The sequence below is a fragment of the Pinus tabuliformis genome, chromosome 5_2 (assembly GCF_031772625.1).
Source record: "Pinus tabuliformis cultivar Carrire ecotype Pingquan chromosome 5_2, CPIR1, whole genome shotgun sequence".
In the NCBI taxonomy this organism is placed as follows: Eukaryota; Viridiplantae; Streptophyta; class Pinopsida; order Pinales; family Pinaceae; genus Pinus; species Pinus tabuliformis.
The window spans coordinates 292,379,417-292,395,802 of NC_142306.1; positions in this window are offsets into that span (position 1 = coordinate 292,379,417).

Here is a 16,386-nt window from a genome sequence, read left to right on the forward strand (position 1 = left end):
CTTCTACAAAGATATTGGTTTTTTTCCTTGGTACCTTGTATTTTATTCCAAGATCTCATGGTCCTCGTCCTTCTCTTTCAATCCCATTAAATTCATAAAAAAATAATCCATTAAAAGCACACTAACTAGCCTTTAATGACTATCAAAATTAGTTCAATTTTCCTGCACAAGGAAACCTTACATATCCCAAGCAAGAAATCTCCTCATCTCTAGAATTTTTGTCCCTTCACTTAACCCATTTTTAATATATTTTGTAAAAATATTTACATTGTGTTTCATGAGGAAACTAGGGTTTGGGTTGTCACAATGCACATATATATGGAAGATGGCTTCTCTATATGTTTGTTGCACATATATGTAGGCCATATTCATTTTATGTTCATATATACATGTGTTTCACATATACTAAAGTGATCTTCCATATATGCACATATATACAAAAGTTTCCCATATATATAAGACATCATTTGTATATGCAAATATATGGAAGTTGCGCATATACGGAAACTATCTTTTGTATATGCACATAGATATGGAAGTGTGCATATATGGATGTCACACATATGCGGAAATACATTCATAGGATTAAAAGTAACCATTTTTCTTCATTATTTGACATGTGATAAAAAACTCTCATTCTTATTATTGCATTTGTATCCACACTCAAACACCACACACTCATTTGGGCATCATATGGGAACACAAAGTCACATATATGTGGAAGTCATCTTTCATATATGCAACTTTCGTATATGTGTGTTGCGCATATTTGGAAGCCATATTCCATATATGCACATATATGCACATATATATAGAAGTTTTTCATATATGTGCATACATATAGAAGTTTCACATATATGGAAGCCATCTTTTGTATATGCACATATATGCAAAAACACATAAATGCACATATATGTTGCACATATACAGAAGATGACTTCCACATATATATGTTGTGCATATATGGAAACCCACATGGGCTTCATTCAATAAACATATGACATATCACGTGTGTTCGTGGCATACTAAACAATACCCTCGATTTGACTACATATTGGAAAATACCTCTAAAAATCACATTATTTAACCCCGTACCAATGCAGACCCAATTCACCTTCCAATTTAAAAAGCCCCTACTTTCATTAGATATTGTAGGTATCTATTTTTTCACTAACATTTTTTATAACCCTTTATATTTTTCATTAACTTTGAGCTCCATTTTTTATACCTGCCAATATAAAAACTCTTTACCCCTACTATATGCTCAATATATTATGTCACTTTTTCCTCAATATATATCCCTCAATATCAATGCATGTGGTATGGTATTTCTCCCACAGTGAAGCCCCTGTGTGGAAACCATCATTCATATACACACATATATATGGATGTTGTGCATATATGGAAGTCATCTTCTGAGTATGCACATATATGAAAAAGCCATATACATATATACGTGGTGGTTTGGACAAATTGCTTAACATGGTTTTGGGCTTGAGAATGGAGTGTTAGGGAACCTGTGAAGGTTCCTTGGGACTAAGAAGTCAGGTAGGCTATTCCTAGTTAGTTGGGAGGAAAATTCAATTGGTTAGTTCATATGCAACACAAGGGATTGCATTTGTGAATCTTTCTCAACTTAGCTCAATGTAGAAGGTATCTCCTAGCTCATTTCCAACTTCATTCTCATAAATTTGATTATCAAGTATGTTTTATTGTTGTTTAGTTATCTTACTACAATTGTTTTGTTATATATTTTTATGTTACTTGTATATGTGCTACATAGGAACAATGAACATTTATTATATGCATGATTCCATATCATTGTGCATATACAAAAGTTGTGCATATAGATGGCTTTCATATAGGCATAACTAGTTTGAAGGAAGTCTTTCTAGAAGTCTTTGATCCTACTTCCTTCTTGGATCTTGCACACAAAGATTAAAAAAAATCCTATCTCCTTGCAATACAATATTAATGCATAAAAAACAATTCAAACATGCATTATATAATGAAAATACATAGAAGACATGTTGGGAAAGTTTTTCATTATTGTCGCATCAATAATAGACTAGAGTACACAGAAGAGTAATCACAACCTATACCCTATTTTGTCTCCTAACCTTTGTGCTCACCGGTATCTGGACCTCCCTGCGCAAGTTCATCCCAGAGAAATCCCACCAGCATTTTGGCACGAACTCTTTTTTTCTCCCCCCGGGTGACTACTGGTGAGATTTTCTTATATAGATTTTCCTTGTAATTACTTGCATTGAACCTGGACATATTCTTGACCAGATCTAGGGTTCTAGTCAACCATGACCAAATCAATAATGACCTAATCAAACATGACCAAATCAACCTTATCCATGTAATATCTACGATCTATTTCTCCTTTGTAGTGTCAAAAGGGCCTTGCTAGGCTTTATTTTTCCCAAGTGCATATAGATGGCTTTCGTATATGCATGACTTATTTATATGCACATAGATATGGGAGCATGCATATGAATAAATCAAACATATATCATTATTTAAGGGAGTTGTCTCAACAAAATAACCTCAATGAAGAAGTCCACCAAGTTCCATATTGAACAGAAACCCCAAATTTTTCTTTGGTCTAAAAGGTGGCTTTTCTGAATTGACTGGTGCGCATATTCGGGGTTTCTGGTTTGGGCATGGTGTAAACCTTAATCTTTTGCACACTGTGGGTTGTTGGACTTGGAATTTTAGCAAGTGCATTGGATTGCGTTAATGATCACCTATTTTCGTGAATTTATTTTAACATATTTCTAATGTCTTTAAACCTTCACATAGATCTATGAAATTAAGGAATTGTAACTATGGATATTCTCTTCTAGGATGGGCTTAAACATAATAGATCATTTGTATAATAGATCTCACTTAGCGTTCATTGTTTCACACACTATTCACTATATCAGAGCCATTCTCTCCTGAAACCTGATATATCTTTGGAAACACACTAATCTCTTTCACTTAAACCTCACTTTGATACCAAATCATAAAGGATAAGAAGGTTGAGAAACATTTAGAGATTTTATATTAGATATAATCCATATTACAAACACACAATAATATCCCATATTTACGGTAGTGAGATAGGTACAACAGATAACCATAACAATGTATTACAACTGGAAGAGAGGGATACCTATGTGAGTTCTCTCTAGGAAAATGCATTTGAACAACACATTTGAAAATACAAACAATGTCCTATTTAAATGTCTTGAATTCCATTGAATATATTTTATTTTATATGATATCATGTAATAAATAATATTTCTATATCTTCTATTTATTTTCAATAATAAGTAAATTATCATATAACTAATGCATCCATATATATATTAAATTGTTGGTAAATATTTCTATTTTATAATAAACGTCAATGCACTTACTTCATAATATATCTCAAATTGTTGAAATTAGAAAAATCATAAACCTAACTAAATTATAACATTATATTATTATTATTATTAACTATAAAATAATTAGTATATAAGTTATACATATATTCATTTGAAAAAAGCTAGATGAAGATCTTTATCCATGGAAATTTACCCTCACTTTACAATGAGATTCATAATCTATAGATAGAATTAGTTACAATACTATGGGTAAATATACCATGGCTTATTAATAACACATTCCCAAAAAGCCATAACTCTTTTCACATTATACTTGTTCATGTGACACTTTTCTAATTAAAAGAGCAAAAAAAGGCATAACTTCTTTGAAAGTAAACCTTAACCTTTGATTTGTATATACTATTAAAAGTATTCTAGAAAAATCCGTAAAGATTATATTCATACCCACATAATAATTATTGATAATTCAATTAAAATTCTAAAAGCCCTATTTCAAAATAGACAATCTTATTAACATAAATATTATAATGTTAATAAATTTAAATAAATTATTATTTTAATTTTAAAATATGATTTAATCATTTTTAAAGTTAAATTTAATAAATATGATCTCATAAAAAAAAATCAATCAAAAAATATTGTTTATCTTTTTTTTTTCTCGCTAAAACTATTCTATTATTTACAGGATCAAGAAAAACAGTTACATTCATAGAGTCATTTTACCAAAGGCCAACTGTGGCACTTTGGAATAGGAGAAATCAAAAAAAAAAGCCAGCCCTCGCAGGGGCACCACGTCTGAGCAAAACAGCCCACACAGGGGCACTAAACCACAAAAGTGCATCCAGACCAAACTAGACAACCCGTGCAGGGGCTCTGGACCAAAAGTGTTCATCCCGCACAGGGGCATCAAAAGACCTACAGCAATATCCCTTTCGGGCAGAACAGACATAGCAAGAACAGATTTTAATCCAACATGACATAGACAGAAAACCAAAACAAGACCTGAGCAGCGATAGAAGATATGATTCTGAACAGAAGGACGGCTATTCGTCCGGCTCCTCCTCGACCACTCTGCACCAGCCATACTTCTCCATTTCCTCTGCAGTGGGGAAGGCGTCCATGTTGACATTGTCCCCCTTAGATGTCGAAACCTCCTGAGTCTGAGGAAGGTTAGAAACACGCTCTGGAGCATCCGCTGGCATCTCCTTGACATCCTCTGAGCTCCCGCCCGGGCACTTCCCCTTGCTGTGGTGACCATCGCCATCATCCTGAAATTCCTCCAGGAAGAGAACCGATACGTGGGCATTGATACGGGGTTTGTCCAGAGTGCTACTAAAGGTGAAAATGGCAGAACCGAAGGCAGGCATAGGTGTCGGATCAGAATCTGGGTTACTGGAGTCCATGAATTGGCTTGTTTGGAGGGGTTGGCCTCAGCAATTCGATGGCAATGGCAGCGGCAACAGTGGGATTGGGACGCATCGCCTGGAGGACGTGAAGACCCTCTCCGGGCAGAGCCTCGACGGCTGAGCAATCGTTGTCGAGGCCTAACCATCTTTGCAAGAGCACCGGTGGTATGGAGCAATGCTGAATAGGATATCTTTTCAAGCTTGAAACGGCTCCCAACAGACTTGAGGCGGCACCCAACAGGCTTTTCAGGCTTGAGACGGCACCCAACAGACAGGAGAACCATGGACCATGCAAGAGCCTGAACTCCGAAAACCAAATACTGAGCGTGAACCAGCGCATGGAGAGCCAACCCACCACCTTTTTTAAACTCTTCATCACCACCTCGAGTCCTGTTCGCCATAACTGCAATCTGCAGTCGCACCAGTAAACCGGACAGAGCATTGAATTGCTTCTGTTGTTCACCCATACATATATTCCTTGGCGGCGATCTTCGAATTAATTGCCAGCCTTAAGCTTGAGGCAGCACATGGCTAGCATGTGGCTCCTCATTACCACGCGTCATGTCACCCGCATCCGGGGCAAAAAATATTGTTTATCACGTAGGTTTAAATCTTAAATTAACTCATAACCATTAAATAAAAATATGTATAATTTGTATTTTAAAATTTTAAATAAAGATTAAAAAATACATTTTTTAGTAATGAATTAAAGCTATATATATATATATATATATATATATATATATATATATATATATATATATATATATATATATATATATATATATATATATATATATAGATATTATAATAATGTATTATATCTCACTTAAATATTAATTTTATAGAATATATACAAAATATATTATTGTTTAATTATTTATATTTACATTTCCGAGGATTAAAGAAATGTTTCTTTTATATTTGAATGTTAAGTTAATAATTTGGGTCTTCAATTTATTTTTTACTTTCTAATAGTTAAACTTATCTAAATAATGATCATGATTAACATCCACTAAGACCAATGCGATTTATGTGATCTTAAGAAAATATGAATCTAATTGTGATTCTTCAAAATCTTATTTTGATGATGAAAAAAAAGGAAAAGAAGTGCTCCAAAATCACTATAGTTTAAGTGACTTAACAAGTCAAGAAGATGAGACATGTCGCACATGTTAGAGAAAATTTAACTCACTTAACAAATCAAAAAATCAAGAAAATTAAAAATATAGCAAAGGTTAGAAAAATAAAAATAGATATTATATTGTTTTGATGTTAATATAATCCTTCATCATTAATATTGAGGATTATACAATTATATATCAGGTATTAGATTATAATTATATTTTAATTGAGTTAATAATATTTTTTTTAATTTAATTATATTTTAAATTTAGAAATAAAAAATTTGAAAAATCACTTATTTATTAATATAATAATAGCACAAACTTAACAAAATGTTTTACTTTACACCTACTTTTTATATATACATTATTGATAATCATGTATTAATATTTTTTAATATGGGAATGGTGGTTGTGTTTTACTTATGCTAGTTAAGAATCCATGCTATTATATGTAATTTTATAACAAAATAAATTATATATAACGCTTATTATTGTTTATTACAATAGTCTTTGTGTTTTTATGTATGTTAGGTTAGAGTGATGCATTTAGCATGATGTAATTATAGTATGTATTTGATTATATGAATAACATAAGTTTTTTATTCATTAATAATGTTAATTTTTTTTTATTAAAGGAGTTTAGTTTAAGTGTTATGGTTAATGATTTGTGTAGTAGATAGTGTTAGTTCAAAGTCTTCACTAACATATTGGCTTTTCTGGCATTTATAAAATACTGGTTTTACTAAATAAAATAATGACAACTATTTCTACTAAATTATTTAAATAGAATATTGACAACCATTTAAGTTACCTAGTACTCATTACTTTATAAAAAATAATACTATATATAATAAATTATTAATAACTTATAAATTTAGAATTATAACAAATAAATATATTATCAAAATAATTTTGAGTAATAAATTACTTAATCATTAAATCAAAACCCTCCTCAACAATACCTCATTGAAGAAGCATACAAAAAGTTTATAATCTTTTCCTGGCATATAAATTGTAATAAACAAAATCATTCCAATAAATAATAATAATAAAAAATATTACAATTATAAATTACCAACAATAATTAAAAACCATATTACAATTAAAATAGTATCAATTATGCCCCGGATGCGGGTGCCACCATGCAAGACCTGGTAAGGCCACTTGCCACGGTAGACAGGACATGCGACGGACGGAGGGCATTAAGGCTCCTCGCCGCCACCTCCCATCGACCAGCAACGCAGCACTCGAGCCTTAATGAAGGTGCAGGTACCACAGAGGAGGAGGATGGCCGCATTCAATGCGGGGACATTCTGGAAGAATGAAGAGGTTGTTAAATTTGTCGATTGGGATGCAGATGAAGCCCACTGCGATGGTGTTCCTGCTCTGCAACCTGAGATTTCTGGAGTCATTGTGGAATTGGGGGAGGCTGGCCGACTGCTGGTCCTTCCTGGTTCATGCCTACAGTCATTTGTTTGTCACAGTGAGCCGAATTGGGTGGAAGCTTCGTCTGAGGAAGCGGAATTTGGAAGAATGGTCCGTGAACGAATGCCATGTCGCCGGGGTAGAGGCTCAGGGAGAGCCAGATCCGCTCGAGGGCCTGCAGCCGACCTACACCACCATTGCTGCTGTGTTTATTGTCACCGACGAGGAGGAGCACCTCAGGTGCAGCCGAGTCAATATGTGGAAGCGGGAGGGTCCAGCAATGGAGAGCAATCTCTACCTGCATTCGGCTCTGTCATCTTCTCACTGCGCAATCCCAGAGAAAATTTGGGCATCAATGCTCATATTTCAGTATTGTTTACCAGAATCACGGACGAAAATGAAGCCGGCCTGCCTCGGCCACCTGCAATGGAGAATCCCTCGGACATTGAAGAGAGACTTCACCCGGCGCGAGAAGGAAAACTGCCTCTGGCTATGGAGGAAGAATGCCGGCTCGTGGATAAAGGTAAAAGGCCTTTGCGGGAGGCCTCAAGCTCACGGGAGGCGGAATTGCAGGAGAAAGAACCTGATCTGCCGGCCTTCATGGACGGCCTACCAGAAGGACATGGCTGGGCGTGGATTCGGGAAGCCAAACCAGGGGAGGACGAGCCAGAGGATGATGAGCAAGAGGGCTAAGCCCAGGTGGCTCTCATGCATGCAGTCTGGACGCGTGTGGGATCGTGGTCGGTTCTCTCTCCTGTGGGATCGTGGTCGGTTCTCTCTCCTGTGGAATCGTGGTCGGTTCTCTCTCCTGCTGTCTTTAGTCGTTCTAGTTTGCTTTTTTCTGTTATATGTTGGGTCTCGGTCATATGTATCTTCTGCTGTTTCTGGGTCACTCTTCCGTTATGGAATGGAGTTTTGTTTGGTTTGGGCTATCTCCACAAGCCCTGGTTCTATGTGACAATCTCTGCCCCTGCGTGGGCTTCACAGAGTTGCCTTTTGTCTTTTTACTGGCGGTTGTAAGGCGCAATCTAGGTACCTTCAGGTGTGCTTCTCAGAAATGTAATGGGTTGGGGGGCTATGCTACAGCTGCCATGGAGCCACATGAGCAGCAAGACATATCGCATGTAATTTTCAGTTGTAAATATTAATACATAGTAGTTAATGTTGCTTAGAAAAAAAAAAAATAGTATCAATTATTTTATATATATATATATATTCTAGGAATCTTTTAAAACAAAGTATTTTTAGGTGAACATATTTTTTGAATTTTGTATCAATTAAATTATAGAAGCGTTCATAATGCATAGTAAAAAGATATTTCTTAATTAATTATTAAAAAAATGAATTAATAAATATAAATAAAATATAATATTCATCATCTAGTTTATAAAGTTTTATATATTTTTTATAATTATAAATTTATTAAAAAATTTATATGCAAGTTATAGCATTAGACTTGCATTATATTAAAAGTGTAACTTAAAAAAGAAACTTATTCTGAAAACTTTATTTTAAAATAACATGCCTTAGTTCTTTTAATAATATATATTTAAACAACAAAATACCATAAATTTGAAATATTTAAAAATTTATTGAAATAAAATAAATTTAATAAAAAAATTAACATCTAAATGTTATCGTCCATTAAAAATGTCATTAGGAGCCTTAATATATTGGGCACACGAGAGTAGATACATTTCAATGATTTTAATGTCTAGGGTTACTACGATGGAAGAGAAATAAAGGAACACTCTGACCAAACACCCGACTATTTCTTCATTCAACCTTAACACAGATCATGAACGCATTCAACTCCAACATAACTAATTTAATTATGAATGTTAAGAAGCCTTCGGTTAGGTATCCATCCCATGTTCAAACATCATTGAGGCTGTAGCCAGCGATTGATTGCATTATTTATTTCTTGCTCAAATATTTGCCTAACATTCCACGATAAAGAAACCGAAGCAATATTACAATTTAAATAGTATTAGTTATTACACGTGGAATATAAAATATATATATATATATATATAATCTATTTTACGCGTATTTTAAAAATATATATTTTTAATTGAATGTATTTTCTGAATTTTTTATCTTCTAAATTATAAAGCATGTGGAAAGAGATATTTCTTAATTAATTAAAATTTATTAAAAATTAAAATGTGGATGGAAAACCCTCTCCTAGGGTTACAACAAACCCTTAAAATCTTTTAAACATTCTCTGAATACAGTGGAGTAGACGTTGTCCTTGCAAGCTCTGACGAAGGGATGACCACTCATGTGGGGGGAGGGGGAGGTCGCCACTTACAAAAACATCATAACGGGTGAATCGAGTGCGTAGGGAACCACTATAGCACGAAGCAGTGGAAGCAGTGGAGTCAATGCAACCCTAGTGCTCGGGGATCAATGGAAGAATCGATTGAGGGGCCATTGTATGCCCAAAGCTATTAAGAAACGCATATTTGTAATCCCAAATAATAAACTGGAAACATACCAGCAGTTTATCAAAGACCACACTTTAACTTATAAGTTCATTAGGATATGGCCCTTTGAAAGGGACGCGGTCAAATGGATACAACAAAAATGGCAGTCGAAAGGACAAATAGATCTGAAGCTCGGGGCTCGAGTGTTCTTTACAGTTATCTTCAATAGCCTTGAAAACAAGGAACAAATCTTTCAGAATGACCCATCTTTATATTACAATGTCAGACTCTTCATGCAGCACTAGGAGGAATGATATAACCCATATCAAGAGAAATTGATGGTTGCCCCAATCTGGGTCAGATTGTTTGGACTCCTGGTAGATTTTTGGGATCCAGAGATACTGGAAGGTATAGGAAACTCTATTGGGAGCTTTGTGAAAGTAGCAGATTCAACCAGGAGAGGAAGGTACACCTCCTACGCATGAATATGTGTATACATGAATATAACGGAACCCCTGCCGAAGTTCATAGAGTTGGAGTATCAAGATGAGGTATAGCGAGAGACCCTGGATTACGAACACAGTCCCTTATGATGCAGACGGTGTCACGAGTATGGACACTTGTACAAAGTATGACCTCTAAATAAAAGTAAGACGATAGACTCGCTAGAAGCCAAAGACAATGGGAAAAGGAAGGAGGAAAATGACAAATTCCAAGAGGTCCATATGAAGAAAAGAACCTCGAAAAACCCAATAACCATGATGCAGCGGCAGCGAAAGAAAGGATCGAGCCAAAGTAACTGCTCCGGAGTCCTAACAAGGGAGGAGGAGGAGGAGAGTATTAATGAATCCAGGGGCCCGATCCATCTGGATAACTTTCAGAAATAGTCAAAGGGCGAGAAAAAACCTAAAAGAAAAGAGGAAGAGGAACTCCAAGAGAAAGAAACCCCAGCAATGCAAGTCGAGCAAGAAAATATGGAAGTAGATGGATTGAAAGAATAAGTGAGCATAAAGGAACAACTGCTGAGAAGGATATTGAATGAATGGAAGCACCTAGATGAGAGATTCATTCCTGAAGAGCAAAAACAACTATACGGGAAACCTTCGAGAGATTCAAAGCCAAATAGGGCACCCTAACACCAAACTTGTCGGACCATATGGGCTCCCAGCCAGGAGAGGGGATGGAACTAATCAAAGTAGGGAAAGGAGGAGAGAAACGGAGTAGAAAAACTTACAAGAATACATTCATATGGTGGGAGATATGTTGGTTAACTCGGGAAGGGTGGTATCACTATCAGTGGTTTCCGACAACCTTAATAAACCTTCTCAATGATCATTACATCCTAGAATGTCTAACGCCTCAACAGTTGAGTTAAAACAAAGGTATTTGAAAGATATGATTCAAAAAGATCATCTGAGTATACTGATTATTCAAGAAACAAAAATCTCTGAAAGGAGACTGAAAGAAATTGTAAAAACTTTGAAATTGCAATACGAAGTGGTGGCTCAGGATTTCAATGGGAGTGTGGGTGTGATGGCTATCCTACGGAACCCAATGGAGGTGATATTTGATGAACAAGTTAGCTTTCCAAGCATTCTCTCAGGAAAGTTTTGACATATTGGATCCATAGATTAGGGTCTACTCACTAGGGTTTTTGGGCCTCACATTCTATGAGAAAGAGGGGTTTTCCTCCAAAATTTAGGAAAACTAAAAAAAATATATGAGGAGTAATTATGGATTCTGGGAGGCGATTTTAATGTTATTGCGTCACTCGAGGAAAATAATGGAGGTCTTTGAAGAATGGATGCATATATGGAGGCATTTTGAGACATAATAGAGGGACTACATCTAGTGGATATCCCCACAAACAATGGATTTTTCACTTGGAACAATAGAAGGGGAGGTGCTCGTCAGGTAGAATCAAGATTGGACTGATTCATAGTGTCTAAACAAGTCATAAGTAAAGATATCTTTTTAGAATCCTCTATCCTACCAGGCATGGGGTCGAATCATTGGCTGATCAGGATGGAGGTAGACCTAAAATATGGAACAGAAGTACTATGCAGGGGCGCAATCATATGCATACATTTCAACTCAAGCTAAAATACCTCAAGATCCAAATTAAGAAATGGAACCAGGAAGAGTTTGGGAACATCTAGAAAGAACAAAAAAAGCTCCAAGATAGCATGCAAGAAATTCAACAAAGAATCATACTAGAAGGAAGATCAGAAAGCTTGGTAGAGACTGAAGGTCGTCTGTTGAATCAGTTAGAAGAAAGAAGGAAACAAGAAGAAATCCTATGGAAACAAAAATCTTGAATCCAATGGCTTCGTGAGGGAGAACACAATACAAGGTTTTTCCATAAGGAAATGATCCAGCATAGACAACATAACCACATCTTCTCCCTCAAGGATGGGGTGCAGAATCAATTGGTTCAACATGAAGAGATGGAAGAGCTAGTGGTCAACCATTTCCAAAACCTTCTCTCAGAACCAGACCAAGACAGATCAAATGTCATTACACAAGTCATGTGGCACATCCCTCGGGTAATCTCCCATGAATAGAACATGGCCCTGATGTGGGTAGTGACTCTAGAGGAAATAGACGAAGTAGTTAAAGGAATGACGAAGAACAAAGCCCTTGGACCAGATGGGTTCACGGCGGAATTCTATCAAGCAACATGGAAATTTATTGGAAAGGATATTCTTGAAGTGGTGGAGGAATCAAGGAGAAATCAGAAGGTATGTCTGAATCTTACTTCCATTTTTATTGCTTTAATCCCTAAATATGCCAAATTGAACAACCCCCATGGTTTTATACCGATTTCTTTATGTAATATTATCTATAAAATCATAACTACGGTCATTGTCAAATGCCTAAAGCCCCTTCTTTTAGCCTTCATTTCACCGAAACAATCTAGCTTTGTGGAAGGCCACCAAATCCTGAATGGCATCATTACCTCTCAAGAAATGGTTTGTGCCCTAAATCTCCTGGTATGATGATTAATATTGAACTTTCCAAATCCTACCATCGTTTGAGTTGGCCCTATTTGACGAGTGTTTTGAAGTCATTTGGTTTCGAGCAACGCTGGGTAAACTGGGTCTTCTCTCTGTTGTCAACCCTTGTGTGCTCCATATTGCTCAATGGCGCTCCATCCAGAACCTTTAATCCTACTCGGGGCCTCAGACAAGGACACCCATTTTATCCATTCCTCTTCATCTTAGTCATTGAGGAATTGGGAAGATTTTTGAAATCGATGGTTCGTTCCTCCCATATTAAGGGTCTTAGACCTTGGGGCTCCAATTTACCCATCACCCATCCACAATTTATGGACGACATAATGTTATTCTTCCATGTTTCTTTAAGAGAAGCCCGAAAAATTAAAGAAATTCTTCAATAGTTTATGTTGGCCCCACGTAAGTTGATTAACAATGAGAAATCAACCATATTCCTTTTTAATACTGCTAGAGCGATCTAATCTTTCCTGGCCCACCTATTGGGGATTGGTATAGGGACACTGCCTATGAATTATCTAGGTATGCCTTTAGCATATAACTCCTTAAATACCTCCTGTTGGTAGGAAATCCTCGTTAAATTCCAATCAAAGCTGGGTGGATGGGCATCCTGCGCCCTCAACTGGTGGGTAGAACTATTCTTCTAAAAGTTGTCCTTCAATCCATCCTAATTTACCAGCTATCTAGTATGGTAACCCCTAAAACCTCTTGTTCAACCATGGTAGATATTTTCAAGAAATATTTATGGCAAGGGACTCAAAAAGTAAAGAAATGGGTCCTAGTATCTTGGAACACTCTAACCCTCCCTAAGATGGCTAGAGGCTTAAGTCTCAGAGACACTTACACCTTAAACAAAGTTATGGGAGCCAAGTTATGGTGAAGATGGTTAAAGGGTGGCCCTGATTTATGGAAGAGAATGTGGACTTGAAAATATGGAATGGCGATCCAACCTAAATATATCCTTAGATACAGGGAATCCCCTCAAGGATCTGCAGTCTAGAACTTTGCAGTAGAGAATGGGGATCTAATAAATCGACACTTTTTCTAGGAAATCATAAATGGCCACATAGCTCTATTCTGGAAGAACTCTTGGCAATAATGAGTAAAATTATTCATCTGATAGGACCTTGGAGACATTTTCTTGTATACAAATAGCAGGAATTTTTATATGGTGGACCACTTTTAGAGAACCTCTCCCCAAAGCTCAGGATGACATAAATGGAAATAGGTTAGGGACTGGAAAAATCCCCCTCCCATAGAACAATGGAAAATCATGGATCAGGAAATCCAATCAAGGACAATAACATATCAAGAGGGGGAAGACATCATGCGATGGGGATATTTGACTAAGGGCACATTTAGCATCAAGGAAGCATATAGTCTTAAAGTGGAAGAACCCCAAAGCCCCCAATGTCCTCTCTGGAAGAAGATCTAAATGAGTAAATTATGGCCAAAAATTGTTCAATTTCTATGGTTGGTATGCCATGGGAGAATCCTTACATGGGACCAACTTCAGAAGTGTAGTCAACAGGGCCCTTCTTATTGCATTCTATGTGCCCAACATAATGAACACCTGGAACACTTATTAAACGTTTGTCCTTTTATAATTCAAAAATGGAACTAGCTTGGGAACTTATTCGGAAACATGGACAGAGACCCCCAAAGCATCAAAGAAACAATAATCCAATGGTACAAAGGTTATATCTTCTCGATCCCCATTGTAAATCAAGCATGCAATTTAGATCTGGGGTTCCTAATATGGGCCATATGGAAGGAAAGGATAGCATAATTTTCAAAGATCGACAGAACTCTCAAGAGGTAATATGGGCAAGGATTATTCATAATAGAAGAGAGAATATTATATCGGAAAAATGGCACTTGGATGACTGACAAGGTGCTATAGCTGAAGAAATAATTCTGAAGTTGTTGAACTTATCAGCAAGTATGATAGCTCCAAGCTCATGGAAATTTTTTACTCCCCCCACATCATCACATGTTCATTTCATGAGGTCACCACAAGGTTTTATTAAACTAAGATTTGATGGGTATTCAAAAGGAAACCCAGGGAACATTAGGCTTGGTGATCTATTTAGATATTATAAAATGAAAACTAGACTTGTCTTCGCTATAGATTGTGGGTATGATAGTAACAATGAGCCAGAGTTCAATGCAATTAAATAAGGCCTCCTAATATCTCCAAAAATGGCGTTTAAAATACTATTGATTGAAGGTGATTCACGGCTGGTGGTGGAGATAATCAAGAAACTAATTCAGAGCTCCCACTGGGAAAAATTGATTGACAGTTGGTGCAGAGCTCATTTCTTGCAGGAGGTTGGAGAGATCACACCCTCATTCAACTATCTCCTAACCTCACATGTCAGACATGATGGAAATAAAGTTGTTGATTTCTTAGCAAGTTGGAGCTGTTCCCCTCTGGGAATATGTGTAGAAGTGGTATGACCACCAAACCCTCTTGAGGATGATCTAGTTCCACTCCAAGGTAACCTTGAGAAAGATAAAAAGGATAGTCATCAATAGAAGATGAGCAAGAATCACCTTCCTCGATCAGGGTGCAAGTCGGCCCCAGTGGGCTTGTACTGACACAATGATTAATGTGAATCCTCAGGATCGTGCCAGCCACCCTTTACATGCAGGTAACACTTGGAGTGGTGGTGGTATGCATGAAGTGTTTAATGCCATAGCTTGAAGGTGGAAGAGGTTTAAGGACACTTTGAGTGGCAAGAATTATGTTCAGCTTGTTGAGTAAGGTAGCCTGTGAACTAACACTCCAGTGGATCTAGTGTGAAAGGGGGATTCTCAGTAGCCAGACGTCGTCATCATCTTTAGGTTCTGACAACATTCACTGGTATGTTTTTGGTCTTAACTCAGCTAATGTTGTTAATATGGAGTAGTCAATTCGACCTTCGATCGATGATATGTATATGTCTGGGCTATGGGGTGATGGGCACTAGAAGTGCCTAAGGAATGGCTTCGCTGGGTTCCTAGTCAGGTTTACATCCATTGTCCTGCTCATCCTAATGTCTGTCAAGTATGGTATATGATTGCATCACATGGGTGCATGAATGACCGGGGTGCTAAAGGGTTTTGAATGTGGAAGTCCCCCACATGTGGGCCTGAAAGAGCTAAAAGGGGGTTGGTTCTATGGAGAATTGGGTTTGGTTCCAGCTTATTTTGGCCTAGAGAGAGCTCGCAGTGGAGCTAGGTATTCAAGGAACTCCAACTATACCCTCTAGTGGCAAAGGGGCCAAGGTGGAAGAACCCTGATGGCCAGTTTATGGGTCAGTCTAGTCTTGTGGAATAGAATTTCCCGGGTTGGGAATTTTTGTTTAGATAGAGGTCAATTCTAGTTTTGAAGTTGGGTATGGCTTGATACCAAGCAATTTAATCTAGTATTTATTTATGGGGTTTTGATTTCAATATCCTGGCCATTCTGTATGTAGTCGCGTCAGAAGGTTTTTGGTGAGCTGCAGGCTCAGAATAGTTGCTCACTTGATTTCCCTTTCAATTCCTGTTAATATTTGGTTGGTGCAGTTAATAACCTTTGGAAAGTGTCACTATAATGTTGAGGCCCTAGAAATGGTAGG